Below are 25,566 nucleotides of genomic sequence, written 5' to 3'. Positions count from 1 at the left end.
TGTTCGTCCGTTTATATATATCGTTAATTCATTCAGTCAATCGTTCATTCATTCAACCGTCCATTCATTCATTCATTCAGCAGTTCTATCATTCGTTCGATCATTCATTCATTCATTCATTCATTCATTCATTCATTCATTCATTCATTCATTCATTCATATGATTGTATTGGCCATTTTGGAAAGAGCGCGGTGGGATTCCCCTTTAAGAGTATAAAAAAATATATGCAAAATATGAAGTCGTCACCACACGCCCCCCCCCCCCAAAAACGTAGGAAAATGTTCAAATATGCCAAATGTCAAAAAGGGTTGGACTAAAATATATGGAAAGCCGGAAGGCATGCACATTTTGGCAAGAAGGTCGAGAGGGAAACAAGCAATATGTTGGCATGCCATTTGGAAATTATAACCCACGGGGGCTCATAAAAATTGCACAGTCCCTTACAAAATGTTGGGATTTCAAATAATGGAATATCGCCTGTCAGTCATCTTGTCAACTTTATGCTCATTTTGCGAGAGCACTTCACAATTGGAGTCAACTTCTATACTCACCATAATACTCTTGCCTCTGAGAATCTGGAGCGAAAATGTTCACTGTTGCATTATCTTTAGCTTGCACTACTATATTGCCAGTACCTGTTACCGTTTGTGTCGCAAATTCTAAAAGGAAGAGGATATGAAGTACACTGTAAAAACAAACCATACTCGGGACCCATTATATTTATTACAGCTTATTGAAGACGGGCTACCAAATTCATTATGCACTACCCTGGCATGGACTCACGGTTGTTTGATGTATAGAATTGGCTTCATTATTAACTAAATGCAAACTATAGATGGCGCTATTTATCCTAAATCATATTTCTTTATTTTCAAGGGGTGGGTAATTAATACTGCCATTAAAACAGCTGGAATGGGTGAAACAAGCAACAAGGGAATTTTATAAACATATTTTATCAAACAATAAAAGGGATTATTTGCATTCAAAGCTTGAAAGAGTAATTTCCAATAACTAAATAGCGCCACCAATTATGTCATTAAAAGATACATTTTATATCCGAAAAAGCTTTAAAACATTAGTATGATATCACTTTTAGCTGTTTAAGCCTAAAATTTGGTTTTACATGATGTTTTGTTTGAAAAAAATTGATAAATGATCCCATCAAACAACCGTGGACTATAAAGAGCGATTAACCAGTCTTGATCTTCTTCCACTATCATCCAGAAGGGAACTCTTGGCTTTTTTCATAGATGCAAGTTGAGGCGATATGAATTAGATGTAAATAAGTTTGTTGTTTTTAAAAGTAAAAACCAACAGAACCATCCCACCACTAGGCTCTCTGGAGATCCTCTTATGTTATCTTTTCAGAGGTGTAAGACTGAATCCCACAAACAATCATACTTCAACCGCATTGTTCCCTTGTGGAACCAGCTGCCTCTGGAAACCAGATTATCCATTTCCGTTTCTTCTTTCAACTATCAAGCTCTGGATTTTTTGAAGTCTCAATTTGATTCCAAATTTGTTCCTTCTGATACCTGTATTTGGTTTTCTACTTGCCGATGCCCAAATTGTAGGCTCATTTAAGGGATCCAAAATGAGCGTTTATTGCGTTTCGACAGTATTTTTTGTGGGACATGAGAGTACCTCAGACCTATCGAATTGCATTCTGAATACGAAGCATGTCTTTCTGATATCAAATAATTTTCATTTTTTAAAATCACAATATAATACAAATTTTATGACAAATTATAAAATTTGACATTTTTCAAATTTTTGATATATAACAGTCCTCGTAGTAAATTATATAAATCTAATGATATATTCTTAAAGTGTATGTAGCAGGGAGGAAATGCCGACGGTCAATTGAAAATTTTGACCTTTCATATTGAAGATATGGATTTTTTTCCCAAAAAGACCTAATTTGTTTTGGTGTTTTGGGAAAAAATCCATATCTTCAATACGAAAGGTCAAAAGTTTCAATTGATCGTCGGCTTTTCATCCCACCTACATACACTTTAAGTATAAATCATCAGATTTATAAAGTTTACTTCAAGTACTGTAATATCAAAAATATCAATTTTTAATGATTTGCCATAAAATGTGTATTAAATTGCGAATTTCAAAAATGAAAATTATTTGATATCAGAATGACATTCTTCGTATTCAGAATGCAATTCGATATGTCTGATGTGCTCTAATGTCCCAAAATAAATGCTGTCCAAACGTTCATACCCCAGCCCTTAAGGTCTTGCCCCTGGCATTCCATTCTTTTTTTTCCAAATTATTTAGGTCTTTCCTAGGTGGGACGGTTATAGAGGTGAATATAAAAAGCTTTTATATTTATATTTTTCAAAATTTGATGTGCAATAATTTTACATGTACCAGTGATGAAGTCTAATAAATAATTAATAATTAATTATCAGTTATTGTAAGATAAAGGAATAAAAATTGTTATTATTATTATTATTATTATTATTATTATTATTATTATTATTATTAATATTAATATTAAAGGAGTATTTCGTGACATTTTTCAGTACATATCCACGAAAAAAGCATATTCCCAAAATTTCAGTTGATTCCGATTTTGCGTTTGCGAGTTATGCATGATTATGTGTATTACACTGCTCCATAGACAATACGTTGTAATTTCGTTCTGGTGCACCAGAACGAAATTCAAATTTCACGATATCTTTGCTAAACGAATTAATCTGCAAGAAATATTTTGTACATAAACATTATGTAGCCAGAGGTTTCCAGTGATATAAAAATCTCAACTTTTTTGAGAAAAGTGGGGGATGAGGCTGTGGATCACGAAGTGCCCTTTAATATTAATATTATTATTATTATTATTATTATTATTATCATTATTATTATTATTATTATTATTATTATTATTATTATTATTATTATTATTATTATTAGTAGTAGTAGTAGTAGTAGTAGTAGTAGTAGTAGTAGTAGTAGTAGTAGTAGTAGTAATAGTAATAGTAATAGTAATAGTAATAGTAGTAGTAGTAGTAGTAGTAGTAGTAGTAGTAGTAGTAGTAGTAGTGGTGGTGGTGTTATTATTGTTATAGCAGACACAAAGATACAAAACTAAACTTGACGATGAAGTAGTAGTAGTAGTAGTAGTAGTAGTAGTAGTAGTAGTAGTAGTAGTAGTAGTAGTAGTAGTAGTAGTAGTAGTAGTAGTAGTAGAAGTAGTAGTAGTAGTAGTAGTGTTATTATTGTTATAGCAGACACAAATATACAAAACTCAACTTGACGATGAAGTAGTGTTTCCTGGCGACAACGACGTTCCCCGATTATGTTGTGATTTCTTTGAATCTGGAGGCTTATCTGCACCACCAAGTAAACCTGGACAAATTGTCAGCGATATATTGGACTCATTCTTAACTCCATGATCTTCTAGAGTACGCATATCGCACATCTGAATAATATACAAGAAAACATTGAGGCAGAACGTCAGTGGCCGGTTGAGGAGATAAGATTTCACGCCACCAAATAGTATTATATGGTTGAGCGCCCTTGAATTTCAATTATCAGAAAAACCCATGCATTCCAAATTTAAGCATTAAAATGAGCAGAAATGTGCATAATTTTAGCCAAATTTGGATTGATCATGATTAGTAATATTACTTCCTGCAAGTATACCATAGATGGGAGAGATCAAGTATTTTTTTAATGATTTTAAGCAGCCTTTTCTATACAGAAACACTGGCACGATTTTGTCTGTAAATTAGGTAATTCCCAGACATCATATACTTCGAGGTCCAGTCGTAAAAAATATTGACGTTCAACCTATATTTTTACCCACCCAGAGGGGTCAGGCTAGGGCTAATTTCAACTACCATAGCTGTCATAAAGAACTGAGTCGCTCCTGCAAAGAAAAAATTCCGTTTTCTGAAGGCAAATTTAGTACATATCTCTATGGGGATTCATTTGGTGGTGTGAAATCATAAGGGATTGAAAGAATGCATGCATGTCATGTGTATGACAAGAAGTGAACGTTTCAGGAAAAGCTTAGGAGGCCCGATGGAAGGAGTTTACAAACAAGACGAACAGATTAGAAAGTTATAAGCAATGTACACGCATTTAAACACAAAACCCAACTTCGACTACTTGGGGGCTTTTGGGGCGGGGGACTTGGACTTTAGAAACTAAAAATTACGTGTCAAATTCCTAAACTGATATCAATGTTCAATGGCTAAACATTATACATCAATACTCTAGACATGTTTAGTATTTAAACACGTTTACAAAGTGAAGGCAATAATGTATTAAGAAAAGTGTTTAAATGCTAAACACTGTTTCTGCAGTGTACCATTCTATGGGCAATGTGAAATACGTTTTTACTTGTATATACAGGGTGTATCAAAATGATTGGTACCGACGACTTTTCATTTTTTACCGATTTTTTTTACTATTTTTTGTACCAGTTTGGGGTAAATTGTTTACATATTTGTAATTATAGTAGTTTTATCTTCTCTAAGAATTTTAGATCATAAAGATAGCGCATTCTGTTCAGAAGTTACATGATTCTAAAGGAAAGTAGGTGTTTTTACACTTTTCATCGTAACGCTGGATCAGTAGCGCACCATTTTCAAAGCTCTATTTACTACAAATACCTTGTGAGGATGATATGTTGAAAATCATGGAAATGTTTATTCATAATATATATAAATGTTCTAATCAATATTTATTGGTTGAGAGTAATATCATTGACTTGAATAATTTAGGTGGGTGAAATAAGTTTGTGAATCAACACCTTCCAGGGCGGTAATTTAAATTGTAGTTTTGAGATTACTATTAAGTAGATGGTGTGGCAGAATGGCTATAGACTGTGGACAGTGTAGGTTAGGTTACACCTGGTAAAAGTATTCCACAGTATTCCACACTTCAGCGTGCATTCATAGTAAAGAATTGCAGGTTGACACGAAGCTATGGAGAAGTGCAGAGAAGATTTTGAAGACAGTTTTCAAGCGCAGGGAGTATCTCATGCAAACATGCTATAACTTGCAATGTTTCACAATTTGATATGGGCAGTTACAGAACGGATTCACCCCAGGTGTTAAGTTCATTCAAGATAGGGCTTCACCTCACAGATAGGGCTTCACCTCATACTGCCAGAGTCGTAAGGCAGGGACTTCAGGATCTATCTTTCTGAAAGCATGTGTAAAGCAATTTTTTGTTATGTAGACTGAGGTGAGATATTGAAGAGCATGTATGCAATAAATAGTTCAAGCAGTGAACCTATCACCTTGTGTTGTGTAAGTAAAACCATGATTACGTCGATCTTCGTTTAAATGACAATAACTCCCAGATGCATCAACAAATCATCTTCAGATTATTAGATCAATAGGTTAACATATGCCCCTTTCTATTTATAGTACAAAAACTATATCAATTAGCAATTTTATATTTTTGATATATTTTTGAAAATGTCACATAGCCCGGTACCAATCATTTTGATACACCCTGTAGTATCAAAACAACTAGTGCAATTTACCTCAATGTTAGGTACAAAACACAATGTGAAAAACAATCCGACCACTTACCTTTAATAAGATGGCAAGATAGTAAACCTTAACAAATAGACATAGTTCAGTCTGCCAGTATTGTGTATACATTCATTTACGAGTTCAGGTCATTAAAGCTATACTCTACGATATCGGTCAAAATAAATGTTGTTATTTTTTACCAAACATTATGAAATAATGTCGGTAATAATGAGGTAAAATAATCCCGAAATAATGAGGTAAAATGAAAAACAGCCCAGTACTCTCTCTGGGGGAATTACATGTCTTAATTGAAACATTAAAAAAGGAGTATTTCGTGATATCCTCATTTTATGACACATTTCATTAGATATCCACGAAAAAAACGTGTCGGTGGGATGCCCCCCATAGCGCCGCCACTGATCGTAGGCCTACGTGGCTAAAAAACACACGGTCGGGTCAAACCTATAAAATACAGTAGGAACAGTGGCCTCTGTTCAATGGGAGCCACTGTCACAACATTAAGGGGTGGCATTTTCTTCGGAAGGGGGGTCCCAAATTTACAAAAAGTCAGCGTCAATAAAAGTGCGCCCCCTATTTCGGCAAAAAAAAAAATTATCACCCCCCGATACACCTTACCACTTAAACAGGCTAAAAATTGTATTGAAATCAGTCTTTTTGAGTAACCATGGTAACTATCTGTGGTCATCCTGTGACTTCCCTACATTTTAGTCATGAAAAATGTTATAACCCCCCTATATTTCTTTCCAAAAATGTATAACCCACCCAGTACATTTGGGACCCCACTCCCCCCACCTCGAAGAAAATGCCAGCCCCTAATAGCTTTTCCCCCATAAAGTAGTTTACGGGACCATACATGCCATGCATTTCTTGTGAAAATACCAATCAAATTTTTGCACGTGAGCGACTTTTATGAAAAGGTCAATTCCGCACCATACGCAAAAACATCCATGGTTATATGGGGTTTGCTATTATTTTTTAGATGGACGCACACTTTGCATGATTTGTTGAAAGTTGATTTTATATATATATTTTTATTTCAACGGGAAATTCCCTACCTTTAAACGTCCAAACCACAGCTGCTGTTTCACATCTGCAATACCCAGCTTATCGTAGATAATACCTTTCACAGTGGCGACTGATGTCGAACGCTGAAGTATGAGGTTGAGTGTGGTTGACAACGGAGTTCTCACAAAAACTTGCATCCTGGTCCTTTTTCTCATCAATCTACATGGTGTTTAAAAAATCAAAAGAATTGATTGACTCCGTGTTCATCCGATTTCATACCTCGATACTACACTTCCGGTTACTTCGCAGTTATTCACGGCAGCTATTAATTAAGGGGTCGTCTCAGAATTGCATCACCGTTTCAGCAATTGCCAGTAATGCGCGTAGATTACATAAACGTGCTTTGATATTAATCATTAAAATGCATTACTTCTTTTTTGTCTAGTATAATGATTATTAGATCCAAATACAAAATGAATAAAAAAAATCACAATTATCAATAAAATTAAAAATCATGAAATAAATTCACCATTCATTATTTATTTTAAGGTGTTTTAAGGTTACCTTACGTGGAAACATTGGCTAAACCGGTAAGGTAGTTCTGAGATGATCCCTGTAATTAATAGCTATCGTGAATAACCGGGAAGTAACCGGAAGTGTGCCAATGAGGCATCCACATTCGGCAGAAAAATAGTGAGCTGTTTTTCTGCTTTAAACTTCGGAAAAACCGTGTGTGGGTAAGATACACTGTGCTCGATAGAAGCTGCGCCATGAAAGATAATACTTATGCACTTTGACCGTACAGTAATGAAATGTTTGGTATGTTTATTAAACTGCTCAAACGTTCTATTTTTCACAGCCAACTACAACTGATTTGAAAATACATATTTGGGATTTGAATTATTATGTTACCATTATATTCTGACTCTAAAAATAAAATAAAAAAGATCCAATAGGCTTTTATAATGTTAATAATACTTATACTAATAAAGTTAATAATAATAATAATAATAGTAATAGTAATAGTAATAGTAATAGTAATAGTAATAGTAATAGTAATAGTAATAGTAATAGTAATAGTAATAATAATAATAATAATAATAATAATAATAAACACAACTACTACTACTACTACTACTACTACTACTACTACTACTACTACTACTACTACTACTACTACTACTACTAATATTGATGATCATGATGATGATGACGACGACGACGATGCTTATGATGATGATGATGATGATGATGATAATGATGATGATGATGATGATAATAATAACAATAATACCAGCAATAGTAATACATAATTACAATACAATACTTAAATAAATAAATAGATAAACAAATAAATGTATGTGTATAAATTCATTCGATCATCCATTCATTCATTCATCCATCCATTCATTCATTCATTCATTCATTCATTCATTCATTCATTCATTCATTCATTCATTCATTCATTCATTCATTCATTCATTCATTCATTCATTCATTCATTCATTCCAGATGAAGATCGTACCTCAGACGACGGTGCTAGATGCATTGTGAAGAGGAATGGAAGTACGCCATCACGATTCACAAAATATTTGTAGCAAATTCAGTATCGAAGTTACGTAATGTTACTATGTCAACGGGATCACGCGCTAGAGTAATGAACCACGATCGAAATGATCACCACATAAAGTATATGGCACTCGAAGGCATACCAAAGTAGCGTGATCCGGTAACCAAGAGAATTACGTAACCACTTCGATGCTGAATTGTGAAACTAGGAACAAAGTGAGAGTTTTATTTTTTTGGCACCAGGAGTCATCCTTTCCATTCCCCTAACCATGCTAACGGTTACAGGTTGGCGAGTAGGGGGATGCTGCTTACAAAGTGTTCTTCAGCGGCTTTTGATGGCATTTCATCCACCAAGGGGATCCACTGCCCTCCTCAGGCTTCCTGAGGTGGCCGAGTTGTTTCCCAGGTATGTGGCGTGCAATCTCCATTTCGCATTTTCGACATGTTAAATCTTGAATGTGTCCGTTTATTCCTGTATCCATTCGCATGTTTTCCTGTCCCTTATAGTAATTCCTAGCACGCATCTTTCCATACTTTTATGTGTTGTTTGTAACTTCTGCTCCATGTTCCTTTCATGATCCATGTCTTTGCTCCATAGAGGTCTTTACCGATATAATATGATGCATAAAGTTCAAATACCCTACGCGTCAAGAACGTTGACATCTTGCTCTTCATGTCCTTAAGTTTCCAAATGCACACTATCTGATGCACAAAGTTCAAATACCCTACGCTTCAAGAACGTTGGCATCTTGATGTCCTTAAGTTTCCAAATGCACACTATCTGATGCATAAAGTTCAAATACCCTACGCTTCAAGAACGTTGGCATCTTGCTCTTCATGATGCCCTTAATTTTCCAAATGCACACCATCTTGCATGAGGTCTTCTTCATATTCCTTCTTCCAGATGGCTGTAATCTATTTTCGATACACCCCCTTGGTGTATGTATTTGTCATGGCTGAAGCATAGCTGTTGAACATGACAAGTGTTTTCTCAATGTATTTTCTTTTAATCATCAGCCCTATTTTATTGCTTTCACTGCTCAGTTCATTAAAAATGTGTTGCAGTTCTTGAGCACTGCCTGTAAAAAGGATAATATCATCAGCGCAACGCAGGTGAATTAGTGATTCCCATTACATTCCAGATCAGTTTCCTTGAAAGCAACATTGAAGAGGTTTTGAGAAATTGTATTACCCTGTCTCACTACTCATTCTACATACCTATTCTGTCGCTTTCCTGATGGATGATTTTCTCTGGCTACAGATATTTTGTGGTGTAGAGATTTTATTTGATGATCTATAATTATGTAGGCTGGATGCATTCCATGGTTGATATAAGAGCTTCAAGTATAGCTGCGATTTCGATGCTATCGAATGCTTGCTTTCTCACAGTAGATAAAGTCTAAACACGGTGGCTACGTGTAATGTATGTTTTTTGAAGAATTGTTCATAACATGTGGGTGGTCAGCACTGCGAACTTACACACTACAAGGGGGTGACACTAAATTCACGGTTGTTCTATTAGCAACGCAAAATACACTGCGCACCCTCTACTTACCTCCCACGACCTGATCTATGCACAAAACGAAGTTTGGGACCACAAGAAACCCCTGTACCACAGAAAAGGTTTTGGCACCCCGGAAGAACAGGGATGACAACGCCCAGGTGTTGGTGTCGCCCAACACTAACGAGATATCGCCCTCACCAATTCGTTTCTTGCGACCAACAAGGACGTGTTTACGAAGAGCTCCAATTTCTGTTGAGAAATATCGTAGCAGCGTGAGGCTTATTTCCGAGTAACGGTTACGCAAGTATCAGTAATCACTTCGGTGATATTTTCTGTAACTTTAGCAAGATTTTTTTCCATTTGTGATGTTTTTTCTTGCTAGTTTCTCGTAGTCTCTGTGGCCGAAGTGAGACCGCCCAAGTAAAATATTCATAGGTTTTCACTCGGCTCCCCCCTGGTAATTCCACTGGGAGGTCGCCGGGATTTTTTCTTGGCGATCTCCCTTCTGTCCCGGCTACTTTGGCTTTCGTAGTCGGTGTTTTGATTCATTTTTTCCTCGCACATGTGGTAAGCTTAAAATTCGCGGTTTTTTCGCTTAATAGTGCGGGGCCTATGTCAAAACTGTTCCCATGCGCACCTCTCAGTAGTAGGGGATCTCGTGTTCACTTTTTTGGATCCCGTGCGCCTTTTCATGTTTTGGGTTCTCTGGCGGTAGAGGAGGGGTTCTCCCTTGGGGAGTCTGTGACCCCTTACAGGTTGACACTCTTGCTTATCCCCCTCCTCTTACGCCGGGGGTCCCTCCCTCCAGTCCCTTCGGAGACGAGAGGGAGTTTACATGTTTTTTTACCCTTTCTCCATTACAGGTAGTTATCATAATGTCTAAAGAGAGTACTCCCTCCAAGGCGTTGGGGACCAGAAGCAAACCTCGGCAGTGTGTTGCGTGCAAGGCATTCCTTGGGAAAGACGATGCGCATGAGGCATGCCTGCTTTGTAGGTCGTGCTCACCGGACCAACCGTGCACCATTGACCGTGACTGGTCCAAGGAGGCCTGGGCTAGGTCCCTGGCCCATAAGGTGAAACTACAGAAGTCTCACCAACGTAAGGTGGAGGGGCTTAGGGACAGGAACCGCAAACGCCGTTCTTCTTCGCAGGAGTCGTCTGGCTCGGCGAAGAAAGTGTCCCTAGCCCCCCGCCAGCCAGGGAGTTTGTCCTCCGTCCCCTGGGTCCTCTAGCTCCAGGAGACCAGGTATGAGAGAGTCAATCTCTCTATCTGTCCCTCGGTCGGGCAGCTCCCAAGCCTTTTTGGCTCCGCCCGCCCTTATGCTAGGAGGCTCGTACCCTCACGGCGGCTCCCTGAGCGCTACGGCGTCCGGGTCGAGTGCCGTAGGTGGGTATGCGGCCCCGGCATCCTCTGAGCAATGGGCTGGCTCGCGCCCGAGCGGCCACTCCTCGACGGCACCAGTTGCGGTCGGGTTGAGTGCCCCGGGCGTAGGCGCTGCTCAGGCGTCCTCCCCGTGTGCGGTCGACCTCAATGGTTCCACGGCTCGACCGTCGGAAGGCCTCCCGTCCGTCCAGGACGGTAGAGCGACCCCGACGGCAGCCATGGTCCACCGGTCAACCGCTCGGATCCCTTACGCTCGGCCCCTGGCCAGAGCGTGTTTCGGGATCCCTCCTCTGCCCTAGCTGCTCCCTCGATGGTTGAGCATCCGAGATCCCAGAGCAGTCAATGCTCGGCATCTCAGGCTGAGGCACTGTCAACGCTCATCTCATCACTTTCGGACCCGTCGGCGTTAGACCGCATGAACCAACTCATTGGTTTGTTAGGCAAAGATCCCGGTCAGGTGCCCTCGGCGGTAACCCGACCAGTGGGTCCAGGTTTGCCTTCAACAGGTCCGGATCCGCAGTCCGATGCGATTAGCATAGAGGCTAGCTATGATGAGCTTTCAGATGGCTCTCAGAGTCAGACGGAGGTAGAGTCTTTTCGGGATTTTTCGACTCCCCCCAGGGCTGACAGAGAGGGCTCTGATATCCCCGTTGGGGTTCATCGCGACCCCATCAGTCATTCAGCGCCTTTCTCGGTCTCCCTCGGAGCTTCCCAACAACCCTCTTCGGTCGGTATTCCCTTGCAGAGCCAAGCACTTTGGCCAGACACGTTCACCGTGGCCGACCAACAGGGTCGATCCTACTCTCTCTCGCGTTTAGTCCCAGGCCCCTCGTCGTTTCCTCCGCCAGTGAGTATGACCCAGTCCTTCCTTCCGTCAGGCTCACAGGCTCAGATTCCACACCTTCCCCCGAGCTTAGCTGGCTCGACGTTCGCTGCAGAAACTCAAGGTTTCTCCTTACATTCGACCGCAGAGCGGTCGGGCCGCCTCGGTCCAGAGCGTGGCCCCAATCAGGAGCGATCTCGGTGGGGAGGGGCTCCTCAGCCCGACCCGGCTCCACCTGGACGGTACCAGTGGAGTTATGATCAGTGTCGAGGCTGGGGGGACCCTTATTCATTCCCAGCACCGACTCAAGGCTCCGAGGAGGACCAGTTGCGGGAGAGGCTCCTTACTCCTAAGGTCTCGGCTCCCTTTTTCGCAGCCGTCCTGTCGGACGCTAAGATGAGACTGGAGTTCGAGACACCTCCGCAACTGGCTTCCGACTTAGGATATGCGGCAAAGCCAGCTAAGCCCCCCAAGTCAATGCCCTTCATCCCCTTATCGCGTGACATCAAGGCACTCACCACGGCCGTACAGGATAAGGGTGAGGTAGACCGCCTCCCGTGGCTGGCACGGGCGTTCCCCCACGTTACAGAGGATGTGGCGTTCTTAGAAACCCCCCTCTGTCCGGGGGCGGCCTATCGCCAGATGGAGCGGGATAAGGGGATTGCAAGTGTCGCCCGGAGAGCTCCCTCCCTCAGGAGTTGAGGGAGCCCCCAGGCAGGCTGGACCGAAGGCGCCCCACAAGGTGCCTCCCCACGGTTGTTTGATGTGATCATTTATTAATTTTTCTAACAAAACATTATTATAATGTTCAAATCTAGACCTTAATAATACCAACAGCTATCACACTGAAAAACTGTATGAACACATATATTTTGCAGCAATTTTTAAAATAGATTTTCGTTTCTATATCAAATTATTCATCTTTTTCTGGGTTTTTTTGTGGTTATTCTAATTCTATCATCCTGTAAATTTGTGTGCAAATTGAGGGCGCTATTTACACATATTTTAAATTTAGATTAGCCAAATGATATGAGTTATACCTTACATTTCACGATATAAAGTTTTTGAAAATTCCATTGTCATTTGTTAGTCTGTTTGCTGATGTTCTAATACCATTTTACAAGTGTCCACCCCTTGTAAAGATGCAAACAAGATTTCAGATAAATAGCGCCATCATTGTTCAACTTTTCTTTAAAATGACTCAGTTTTACATGCCATCAAACAACCGTGTCCCTGGGATAAAGCCCGGGATGAGGAGCTACGGTCCCTGGAGTCTCTCGCCAGAGACGGGCTCTGCATTTCCAATGTCCAACAGCTCGTCAGCGCTCATCTAGCACGGAGCTTGCTGGACAAGGAAAGGTCCTTGTCTCCTGAGGCGACACTGAGGGCGGTACATGTGCTGGCTGACCTCAATCATCTCTCAGCGGAGCATTTCGCTCGGATTTCAACTCGGTCTGTCCTGGCGCGCCGAGCCTTGGTCGCCCAGGCGCTCAACTTCTCGGACAAAAGAGAGTTGAGGTCTGCTCCGTTTGGTACTGATCTCTTCGGCGGGGCCTTTCCTAGGCTGACCGAAGATGAACGTACCAGACGGAAGGCGGCTAAGGAGGCCAGCCAACCAAAGGCACCGGCCACATCAGCGCCCAAGCGGTTTCGGTCCAAAGGTCAGACAGCCAACCCGACCTATATCCAGGTGCCCCAGCAGCAGCAGCTGGTTGCTCAGCAATTTCAGCAGCAGCAGCAGCAGTATCCTTCCCTCTTGCAACCGTTATTTCCGCCAGCCACCCATGCCCCCTCTGGCCCCGTGCGAGGTGCAAGAGGCGGCAGGCGGAATCACAACCGCAATCGCAGTCGCAAGGGAGGGCGAGGCAAGAGTGACGGTGCCGGTCGTAACGACCCGTCCGCCTATGGCGGACGCGGTCGGGGACGCCGGTTCTGACTCCCTTCCGGGACCCGACCGCCCGCTCCCAGTGGGCGGTCGTCTCCTGGCATTTGCCAGGGCTTGGCGGGGGGTGACCTCAGACCGATGGGTCCTAGAGACAGTGTCTCTAGGCTACCAGATCGAGTTCACCTCCCGTCCTCCTCGGTTCCGGGGGTTCGAGTCACCCCGTCACCGCTGGATCCCTTACAGAGGGAGGCCTTGGTGGGGGAGATCGAAGCTCTCCTAACAAAGAGAGCCATCACACCTCTACCCAGGGCCTTCCGTACAGGCCATTACTCCACGTTCTTCCTTACCACAAAGAAATCCGGGGAGTGGCGCCCAATCCTCAACTTGAAGCCCCTGAATGCCTACATCAAGGCCCCACGTTTCCGGATGGAGACGCTGCGGGCGGTGTTATCTGTCCTTCAGCCAGGCTGGTGGGGAGTCACCCTAGATCTGAAAGATGCATACCTCCACGTACCAATCTGCGAGTCAGACCAGAAATGGCTTCGCTTCGTGTTCGACGGTACCGCCTTTCAGTTCCGGGTCCTCCCGTTTGGCCTCTCCACGGCCCCCGGACATTCACTCGACTGGTCAAGTCGGTGGCAGAGTTTCTCCGGAGGAAGGGGATCACGATCTTCGTCTACCTAGACGACTGGTTGTTGGTAGCCCCCTCTCCGCAGTGTCTGCGCCAGGATGTTCAGGGGGTGTGCAGGCTGGTAGAGTCCCTGGGGTTTATCATAAACCACCAGAAGTCTTTTCTCTCCCCATCTCAGTCGCCTCAGTTCCTAGGGGCGACTATAGACTTCGCCAGGGGCCGGGTTTCTCCTATAGACTCGAGGATCGCCGACGTTCGGCTCTGCGCTCTGCAGATCAGGCAGGCAGCATCGGTCCAGGCTCGGTCGTGGCTTCGCCTTCTAGGGCTGATGGCCAGCCTCATAGATCTGGTTCCAGGCTGCCGGCTACGCACGAGGAAGATACAGTTGTACTTCCTCGGACGGTATCGAGCGTGGCGCCATCCTTTGAGCCTCAGGATTCCGGTCCCTCGGCATCTCCTCCCCTGCCTTTCCTGGTGGATAGGTCAGCCGAGTGTTCAGATAGGCGTTCCATTCCCGAAACCCCGCCCTTCCCACGTCCTTACCACGGATGCATCCAAGTCAGGGTGGGGAGCCCACTTTCAGGGCGTCAGGCTCTCCGGGCGTTGGTCGAGGACTCAAGCTCGGAGACACATCAATCTCCTCGAGCTGTGGGCCATTTTCCTCGCCCTCCGCCAGTTGGGTCTACGGATTCACGGCCTGTTCATCCTGGTCAGATGCGACAGCATGACAGTTGTGTCCTACATCAACAGGGAGGGGGGCACCAGAAGTCCCAGCCTTTGCAAGGAGACGGTGTCCCTCCTCCTGTGGTGTCTACGGCGGGATATTTCCCTCCGTGCGGAGCATCTGGCCGGGGTAGACAACACCCTGGCCGATTCACTGTCCCGAGGGGGCTTCAGTCATCCACGCGCCTGGCCCAGAGGGGAGCGTCAGTAGAGTGGCATCTTCATCCAGCAGTCTGCCGTTCCATCTTCCAGAGGTTAGATCGCCCGCATGTCGACCTGTTCGCGTCTCATCGGAACCACCAACTTCCGACCTACTTCTCCTGGGGCCAAGACCCCCAGGCGATAGGCAGAGACGCCATGCGGGAGAGCTGGGAGGGCGTATTCGGTTACGCCTTCCCTCCCATTGCTCTGATCCCTCGGGTGCTGGAGAAGGTAGCCCGCTCTCCAGGCTGTATTCTCCTTCTAGTCGCTCCTCTCTGGCCCAAGCAGTGGTGGTTCCCCCGCCTCCTGGACCTCCTAGGGGGGGAGCCAGTCAGCCTTCCTCGCCGTGGGAATCTTCTGTCCGTTCCGTCACGCCAGCAGGTTCAGATGGGAGTGATCAACAACCTCCATCTGACTGTTTGGCGTATTTCCGCCAGTCCTACCAGGCGGCGGGACTTTCTGAGTCGGCTGCCGCGCTCGCTGCAAAGGCAAGGCGACAGTCGACTCGACAGACTTACGATTCGCGACTTCGCCGGTTCTACAGGTGGTGTGCCGGTCGAGAAATCGACCCCCATTTTGCCCCTGTAGGCGAAGTCGCGGACTTCCTTACAGAAGTTTTCCACGGCGGCTGTATGCCTCGGACTGCCCAAGCGTACAGGATGGCCATAGCAGCGGTCCATCATGGCTTTGGGGGAGGCATGACTGTCTCCTCTAGTCCAGCCCTCTCCGCCCTCATTAAGGGCATGTTCTCGGAGAGGCCCCCAGTCCGTTCCCTGGTTCCGGAGTGGGACCTCCCGTTGGTGTTGCGATATCTAGCCGAATCCTTCGAGCCCATGGAGGACCTCTCGCTGCAGGACCTGACACTAAAGACAGTGTTCTTAGTGGCAGTGGCCTGCGGTCGGCGTTGTTCTGATATTCATGCTCTGTCGATCGACGAGCACCATTTACGCTTTACCAACCGGGGTGTCTCCATCCTGCCTAGGACCGGTTTCTTGGCCAAGAACCAGACCATGTCATTTACTCCTGCCCCGGTGTTCCTCCCTGATCTGGTCCTGGTCGCAGGACAGGCGGAGAAACCGTCATGTCCCGTTAGGGCCCTTAGATCGTACTTAAACCGTACCGAGAAGATCAGGGGGGACAGCAGGCAGCTTTTCATTACATCGGCCAGGCCATTTAGGCCGGCCGCTAGGAGCACTATCAGCCACTGGGTTGCCTCCGTCATCCGTTGCGCCCACCAAAAACATCACGAACGGATGACGGGTCCTCAGACACAGTCACAGTCACAGGTCAGGTGTCACGACATTCGATCCCAAGCAGCATCTTGGGCTTTCCACTCTGGGGTGTCCCTGAGGGAGGTGCTCGACGCAGCAGGCTGGAAGAGCCCCACCACCTTCCAGTCGACCTACCTCAAGGACGTCCTTGCAAGTCATTCAGCTGTAGGTACTTCAGCACTGCTTGCAGGCCGCCAGGGATCGGATCGAGGACGTTAGGTGAGTCTTGGGTTGGGTGGTTTTTGTTGTGGTTGAGCGGAGTTTGCACTGTGTGCCCTCCTTTCCTCTCACGACTTTCTTCCACCTCCTTGCTCTCAGTGGTATTCTGTGCATAGATCAGGTCGTGGGAGGTAAGTAGAGGGTGCGCAGTGTATTCCCCTCTCAGAAGTGAGAGGGACATACACAAGCGCACGATACTTACCTCCCACGACCTGAGCCCTTCCCGCGTTTTATGCGTTCCACCCCTCAAGAAAGTCATACGTTCTCACACGTAGAGGGTCGCAAGAAACGTGTGTTGGTGAGGGCGATATCTCGTTAGTGTTGGGCGACACCAACACCTGGGCGTTGTCATCCCCGTTCTTCCGGGGTGCCAAAACCTTTTCTGTGGTACAGGGGTTTCTTGTGGTCCCAAACTTCGTTTTGTGCATAGATCAGGTCGTGGGAGGTAAGTATCGTGCGCTTGTGTATGTCCCTCTCACTTCTGAGAGGGGAATCTATGAAAAATTCAGCTGGTTTACTAGCTAGAAAGCGAGGCCAGTTATCGATCCGTTATAGCTCGTTATGAATAATTCATGTTCGACCCCTTGGATCATGTTAATTAAGTTTGGCAAATAACAACGTTGTTAGTTTTGCGAACTTTGCCTGTTCAATGAGAGTATAGCGCGCCCCCAATACATCTGGGCACAAAACAGGCGAAAACGATCCAGTTTAATGAAATGGCGGACGGGTATTCCCATCAGGCACCAGTGATATGTTTTTTCAAAGAAAGTCTACTAATTTGATATGAAATGACATTTTGCAATAGCAAAGTCAAAATTAGGACTTGCTATCAATAATATGAAGGAAATATGTGACAGAGGCAAGGTGGTAAATCTGAATAGTGGTCACATGTTAACATATCATGTGCTCGGGAAATCACGTGGCAACATTTTAAGATTTCAGGCTTGTTTACTAGTTAATTGCCACTTGTACTCTTTATTATTTATCTTTGTTAATTAACATATATTTTAAATGCTGATAAATCGTGGTTGGCTACCCATGATATCTGTTAAATTCAATGTTTTATGAATATAATTCTACCACGCAGAGGGGGGTCACGCAGCAGAATTTCACATCACCTGACTTAGCTACATTTCGAAGCTCTGCTCTTCAAATTCATGTAAATTTCAAAGTTTATACATTTAATATATTTAATATGATACTAATTTTTGGTTATAACCAACTGGTACACGAAATATACTAGCTTATTACCTATACAGGAAGGTGATTATCAGCCTTCACTCAGCAAATTGACATGCCCGGCATATGCAGCCATTCTCCGTCTGGATAACATGACTGTCGCCCTCAATACGTCTGGGCGCAAATTTAAATAACAATACGCTATTTACATATCAATGCGGCCTCATGCTAATTAAAGCTGCCCCATCCAGGAGTTCATCTATGCACACTATCACAGAGCCATGACAGAGCATACCTTGAGAGGACACTTGGCTCATTTGCATGGCAGTCGGACTCTCCATTGTATTTGTTCATTTGTGTATGGAGAGCAATGGCGACCCTTCATTGTATTTGTTCATTTGTGTATGGAGAGCCATTCTTGGAGCCCATGGGACTCAGGCTAGGTCCTCAGGTAGAGTCAGACGCTGTATATACTAGAAACGCATTATTCTTAATTCCGCGTTTATTCAATGTCAGCATTAAATTTGTATTGCCCGGCAGCGCGCGCAATGGAAAAACCTGAATTTGTTACATAAAAAGAAATGAAAATTAAAGAAAGTCGGGTTCCACCTGAGTACATATTAAATGGGTGTAGAAATTGTTCTGAAAATATTAATTAATTTAGACAAACATACGGGATATAATGAACCTTTGACATGACGCCATGATGACATGATTTTATTAGTCGTTTTATATCACCTATACCGTGTGTCATAATACCAATATTTTGTAATTTTATATAAGAACTAATATTTTTCATCATAAATGCGCAGTCCATATGTACAAACGAATACTAATCTTCAAGATATTAAGACTTCAAAATAACATGTCACTAAGCAGGTCATAGGTGCTGGCCTTATCCTATTGTACTTGTTCATTTGTGTATGGAGAGCTCACTGATCTGTATAGAGGTCAATGGGAGAGCTTCTTTACGGGGCACTTCTCCATCGGTTCAGGGCGTAGTTCATTGAACTCAACGGGCTGTTATTTGAAGTGCTTTCATTATTGCAAAACGGATCGTGGCGAAAGCTAATAAATAATTCATACCAAGGTTTAATTGATCTGGGATGCGGACATTTCATTATTCGCAAACCACCGGGATTCGATATAGGTTTGCGTTGTAAAATTAAAATGTGAATAAGAGTGTCATCCCCTTGGTCAAACTTTTCACTGTACCACGCTTGCGCGGAAGCTGTTTTGTGTGACCTTTATGCTAATTCAGTGACCCGTGTTCACTCACACTGCCTTGCACTTCCCGCCGTGAATCAAATCATCCTCCAGACACGCTCCATAAGATATGCTAATGCATGGAGTACAAAGAATTACTTTGATCAATACCAGTTAAAAAGTGATTGGTATTGTACTCCATGCATTTGCATGTCTTCTAGAGCGTGTCTGGAGGATGATTTAGCCGAGTAAAAATAAAAACATGTTTCTCGTCCGGGTTTAAAAAAGGAGGAAGAGGGGCTTGAAGCCCATTTTTATTTTATTGTTCTGGTAGGTACGCACCCGCTAGTGATCACAGAACCATCCAGAATTGTTTCTTGCATATTAGCAAGGCTATAGAAAACATCTCAACTTCCAAGACATCTTTCTTCAAAAGTTTTGACTGAATTTTAAAAATCTGAAAATAAATTTGAAGCGGCCTCAAAAAAGGAAGCGGAGGGACGAGAAACATGTTTTATTTTTATTCGGCCTTATGATCTTCCGTGCAGTAGAAACGGGAAAATCCGAAATATTACTAAAATTTGGTCCAACTTTGGCATAAATGTAACACAAAACTCGAAAATGTAACACGTTAAAACTTGCACAGTGTTATACTGAGTAGTTTTCCGATGATGGAAAAAATCAAAGTATTCTTCGAAGAAATTGTGAATCTTGCGATGAAATTTATACTTCAAAATGTTTCAGAATTGTCAACTTGCCTAAAATTCCGATGATCAAAAACATGTGCGCTGAAAAATTTCATTATTTTCTTTATCTCTTCACCGATTTTCAAGGTTTAACAAACTTCGTGTAGATTGCCATTTTGTCTAAATGCGAGTAGATAGTTGAAAACATGAATACAAAAGCCACCTAAGTCCATGCGAAGTTATTTTGAGAGAAAAACCCGTGTATCATTTTAATTCCTTCAGTTAGATTTACCTGGTCAATATGGTAAGTTTTACGTGCAAATGAGTGGATTAACCTGTATTAGGTATGACGATTAGCATTTCAGGGACTTCGTGGGGTTCATTTTAAATTTTGGACTTAGGTGGTTTTTTGAATCATATACAAAGACAACAATGTTAGAATGAGATTACCACTAGTAAGATAATACAAAATAAAGCACACAGGTATGTATAATGTTGATAAGCATTCTGCCATGTAATATAAACCACACACTTTCCTTTATTAAACCCATTTTTGTTCAAAAGTCATTCTCTAGCAATGAATGTGTTACAAGTGGACTTTTATACATACTGGATTTCAATCAATGTGTTACAAGACTCAAATCATGGAATTGGGTGATTCTTTCATACATGATATTTTTCACATGCCCAATAGACACAGAGAATGAATTTGAGTTGTTCTTTCATGCATATGACAGGCCTATGTATAGCAACAATTTCCCATGCTGAACTCAATTTGGCCAAAGTATGGACTTAGGTGGCTTTTGTATTCATATATTCAGTTGTCAGATTCAAAACACCATTCCACCCTCAAAGACATTTCTAAAATCCCCGTGCCGAACACACGAAGATTAAAAGTTCGGCTGGTCATTCGGCAAACATCGGCAGGATCTTGCTGAGTCGACTGTGATTGGTCCAGCGGCTGGAGCATGCGCGAGTAATTTAACAAGCATTTGGATACAGTAATATTTGTAGTGGTCAGTTGTTGAGAAACTACTCTTGAACCCTGCTTTTCAGGTAACCCCAATTTGAAATTCACACTTCCTGTGTGGAAGATTAAGGCTAATGTCTTTAAAAAATAAATTTCCCATTCCCTAGGATTAGAAATTTTTTTGTTCCCTTCAGCATGTTGGGACTTCCGTTTACTGAACAGTTTGTTCAATATATTTCATGATGTGTTAGTCTGATTTCATATTTCAATCTGTTCCTGATGATCTTTGTGTTTTGCATATTTCAACATCTGTATACCACCTAGTTGCGTTATCTCTCCCCTCTTTCTCATTAGTTTCAGTGGTTCTTGCGACAGTTGGTTTTCCTTGGCATAAATCTTCTTCCCCTCTATCTTAATTTCAGTTCATGATATTCATTATTTTCGATAAATATGGCTTTACATCGTGGACTTACAATTCATCTTGTAGAACTTGGAATTTGTTATATATTTTGGTCCGGTATTCATCGGCTATTTGTTGAAGATAATGTTTACAGCTCTTTCTAATCTCATGTTCATCTTGCCTTTTTCCTTACAAGACGATGAACACTTCCATGTTACATGATACATGAGTGAATGTTCTTATTCATCCAGTATAGTTCAAACAGGAGGAACAATGGCATAGGAGAGGCATAAAAGAAGCCATTTGGGAACGCATTGAGAAGCCATCACTGAACAAGAAATGGGGACTCCGCTTTAACTTATCTCATGCATGGGACCGGACCATCGGGTCGATACCTAGCCGTCTTTCACGTGACCAGCCCAGCGGGTCAGTTGCTTGATGAAGTCTGGTGGTTCCAGACGCAACGTAGCAAAAGTTGCAAAAAGTAAGTTCCAAAACTCTGTTACATGATACAGCTTGTATTCTCTGCTTGCAGTAATCCTGTATTGTCATGGTTGAAGGAGTAGGACTGGTGGCCGCTTTTAAGTTGTGCTGTTATTATTTCATAAGGAGTGTCTTCTTGTTCCCTTGAGCATGTTGGGAATTTCGTTTACTGAACAGTTTGTTCAACCTTCTGTATACCACCTTCGTGCGTTATCTCTCCTCTCTTTCTTATTAGTTTTAGTGGTTCTTGCGACAGTCGGGTTTTCCTTGGCATATATATCTTCTTCAACTCTATCTTAACTTTAGTTCATGATATTCACCATTTTCTCGCAAAATGGGTCTATACATCATGGCTTTACAGTTCATCTCCTAGAACCATGAGAACATGGAATTTGATACATTTCTGTCCGGTATTCATCGGCTCTTTGGTGAAAATAATGTAGAGCTACCTGCTGCTTTCTCTTCCTGACTAAATTGTGATGCGATCAAGCAAAATCAGTCGGAACTCGGAAATATTGATTTTGAGATATAGCCAAACAAAGGCAATATTTCCTTTTGTTTCCTCTTGTTTTGGAAACTCATTATTTGCTATTATCTTCGGATCTGGTTGTTCAATTTCAATGGGGGTTTCTCCTAAATGCACCTTTGCAAGTGCTTATTATTATCCTATAAGAAACTGAAAATTTAATATTTCCATGTTCCGACTGATTTTGCTTGATCGCATCACAATTAGCTATTTTTAATCTCATGTTGACCTTGACTTTTCCCTTGCAAGATGATGATCCCTTGGCAAGAACTGTTACACCTTGTATGCTCTTTAGGCAGTAATCTTGTGTTGTCAGCTGTAGGACTGGTGACTGCTGTTTAGGTTGTACTGTCATTTTTTTTGCATCACTTTGTGGCCTAAAATACTCGCCATGCCGGCCACGATTGCAGGTTGGCGAGTTTGTGGATGCTGCTGACAATGCCTTCTTCAGAAGCTTTTGATGGCATTTCCTCCATCAAGGGGATCCACTACCCTCCTCAGGCTTCCTGAGTTGACCGAGTTATTTCCCACCGCTCGGGTTCGGTGTTGGCGTTATATGCTGGCTGTACTGATTCACTTAACCCGGCAAAGTGTCACGCCACAGTAGCAGTGATGAACCATGTCCTCCAGCAGGTCATGGAACACCACTGGCCAGACACCAGATACTAGACGTTAGATGTTAACAAAAAACAAACAAATATTAACCTAACCTAACATAAGCAAACCAATTCCTCACAAAAAATGTTAAAAATACAAAAATTCAAGCTCTATAAGGCCAAAAAAGGGGTTGTCTCAAAGCTCACGAGCGGTTTGAAAACAAATGCCAAATGCGAAATGCGATTTTTTTTTTTAATTCCCGACTTGGTATTTTTATGGTATTGTGAGAAAAAAATATTTTCGCCGAATTTTTTTTTTTTTAAATAAAAAAAAATCCGCATTTCTTTTCTTCAAATTGCGCGATTTTACAAACGTCAAAGTGGCAAAGATTTGGATTCTTACAAATACAATATAAATGAAATCTTACAAAGTTCCTTAACCCTAACACTGACCCATGCTTTTTGGTATCGGAAGTCAGAGAAGATCCGAATTTTTCAAGAAGAAGAAGAATTTTGACTTGGCACCCCCGATTCGAACCTTTGACCCCTCGCATGCCAAGCGAACGATCGCGGACCGGTAGCTGCTCGGGTTATTGCTGCCCGGCCAGCAATTCCGTGAGCATATCACACTTCGGGTGATTGCGTCATCGCAGACCCTGGGATGCATGCATGTTATGAATTTTTCTATTGCTTCATTGTACAAACATACTATAGACAAGAAAATCAACCCATGCGAAATAATAATGGGACAAGGTTTATCGAACTTTACACAGGGTCAATCTCCAAATTCAAGCCATAAGAATTCAGAAAAAAAGTATACTTTGACCCATTTACCTGTGATGTATGTTTCTTGAGTTGCCGGAATAAAAGTCAAATGTCAATTTTGTGCATTCTACAGGGTGTCAATCCTATAAATGCCATGATTTTGACAAAACTTGTCTCAGATTGTAGAAACAATTCAAATACAGAATATTTTGCATCGTTCAGGGAATGGCGTTATGTAACATCGCAAAATAAGTCACGGTCCATAGAGTTCAATGGGATTTAAATTTGATCTCTCCTTTAATGATTATGGCAAACTATTCTTTTAAAGGTAAAACTATGAGTCCATTTTAAAGACAGTTGGACCATTTTTACAAAGTTGGCACCAGGGTTCGGTTTTTGCCGGCAAAAACCTGTTTTTGCCGTTGCCGGTGGCAAAAACTGGCAAAAACTCAAATATAGTCACTCAAATGTTAAAAAATAACACAGAAAGGTCATAAACAGCAGCACACAACTTTTAATGAATCATTCAACATAATTTTTGTCTCATCAAGTCTTTAAAATGAAAAAGTTTTGAATCTGATATATGTCACATTTCGGTTAAATGCACTTGAGCAATGAAAACGCATGTCTTTAATTACTTAATACGTTACTTATAATTACAAAATCTGGCCTTGTTACACTCAGGAAATGATTTTTGTTACTTAATTTGAACTATAAATAATTTTTTTAGTTTTTGTCATTTTTGTCGGCAAAAACTGTTTTTGCCAAGCGGTTAAAACCACGGTTTTTTCCACCTGCGGCAAAAACCTGCGAACCCTGGTTGGCACCAGTATTAACAGAATGTAATTGAGGGTAGGCCGATTTTGTAATACGAATATGAAGCCTGATACTCACTGCAATTAATGCTAGTTTTGAAAAAGTCACGTTTTCTATCATGTTTGTTCACTTTATTCTTTAATTCCTCAATCAAAGGAAACCAAATTTTATAATACAGAAACATGAAACGAAACTTGATCTTGTAAGTTTGAATGACATTATTGTCTTATTGTCTACTTTGTTAATCAAAACGAAATTTATAAAGTTACCATATACATGATATAGGCCTACCCGACTGTCATGTGGTAACGGTTTTATTGAAAGGGAATTTTGGTCATCCATCTCGAGAATCGCCACCCTGCTAAGATACTTCATTTTTTGTAATTTTGAAAATAAGTACAAAATGTGACCATCCACCACAAACCAACCGTAAAGTCAGGAAATTATATTCTAAGTTACAGTGTAAAATGTGCATGAAGGTCGTTTTCATAGGTGTTACATGTATCTCATTTTGCTAGTGACAGTCAAATACCTTTTAAACCAATCAATAATCCTATTGTTGAAGAGGATAATAAGCTTCTACATTATGTCTATAGAATTCTTAAATAGCTCTAGTCTTTGTTTGCTTTGGCTAAATCCTGTTCAAGTGATAGGTTACAAAGCATTATATTTTGTCTAGGTATGAAAGACCAACAAGTAACAATGAGAGAACTTTCCTGAACCTCGTTGACTTGGGGATGATTTGAAAGGACCGCCAATTGTGACTGCATGTTTGAAATTTATTACCAGCAATGTGAAAAAAAAGACATAATTTATGTAGAACCGAAATAAGGTACCATTTTGCTCAAGGAGCAGTGTTCAAAAAACCATATCTCCGCATCTGGATATCGTTTGAAGTCAAATGATATAGTATTTTAAAGCTTATGATAGATATTTTCTAAACACGAAATAAAAGCAAATTGACCGGGCCGATTTAACGGTCGTTATGCACTTAAATAGAACGCGATACTTGACTACAAGATGTGACAATATGTAAAAGAAAACCGCAAGATTATAATCCAGTTAAGTACCAGAAAACAGTGGTGGTGGGGGGGGTGGGTGCTGTTGGACATTCTTTCTTAAAGTATAGTGAATCCAGCACCTTTTAGCTACAGAATAAGTATATGGTACAAGTGTGCGCGAACATTTTTGCCGTATT

General features: G+C 42.1%; 1 long non-coding RNA gene across 1 annotated transcript; it reads right to left on the bottom strand.

The window, feature by feature from the left end:
* Nucleotides 1-561: 561 nt before the first annotated feature.
* LOC140169032 (uncharacterized) lies at nucleotides 562-6,938 on the bottom strand. Its single transcript, XR_011861327.1, has 3 exons — nucleotides 6,582-6,938; nucleotides 3,266-3,434; nucleotides 562-660 (listed from the first exon to the last, which is right to left on the bottom strand). It is a non-coding gene; the product is annotated as an uncharacterized lncRNA (long non-coding RNA).
* Nucleotides 6,939-25,566: the final 18,628 nt, after the last annotated feature.

This window comes from Amphiura filiformis, chromosome 14 (assembly GCF_039555335.1).
Source record: "Amphiura filiformis chromosome 14, Afil_fr2py, whole genome shotgun sequence".
NCBI classification, from domain to species: Eukaryota; Metazoa; Echinodermata; class Ophiuroidea; order Amphilepidida; family Amphiuridae; genus Amphiura; species Amphiura filiformis.
This window is presented reverse-complemented; position numbering and strand designations above follow the sequence as displayed.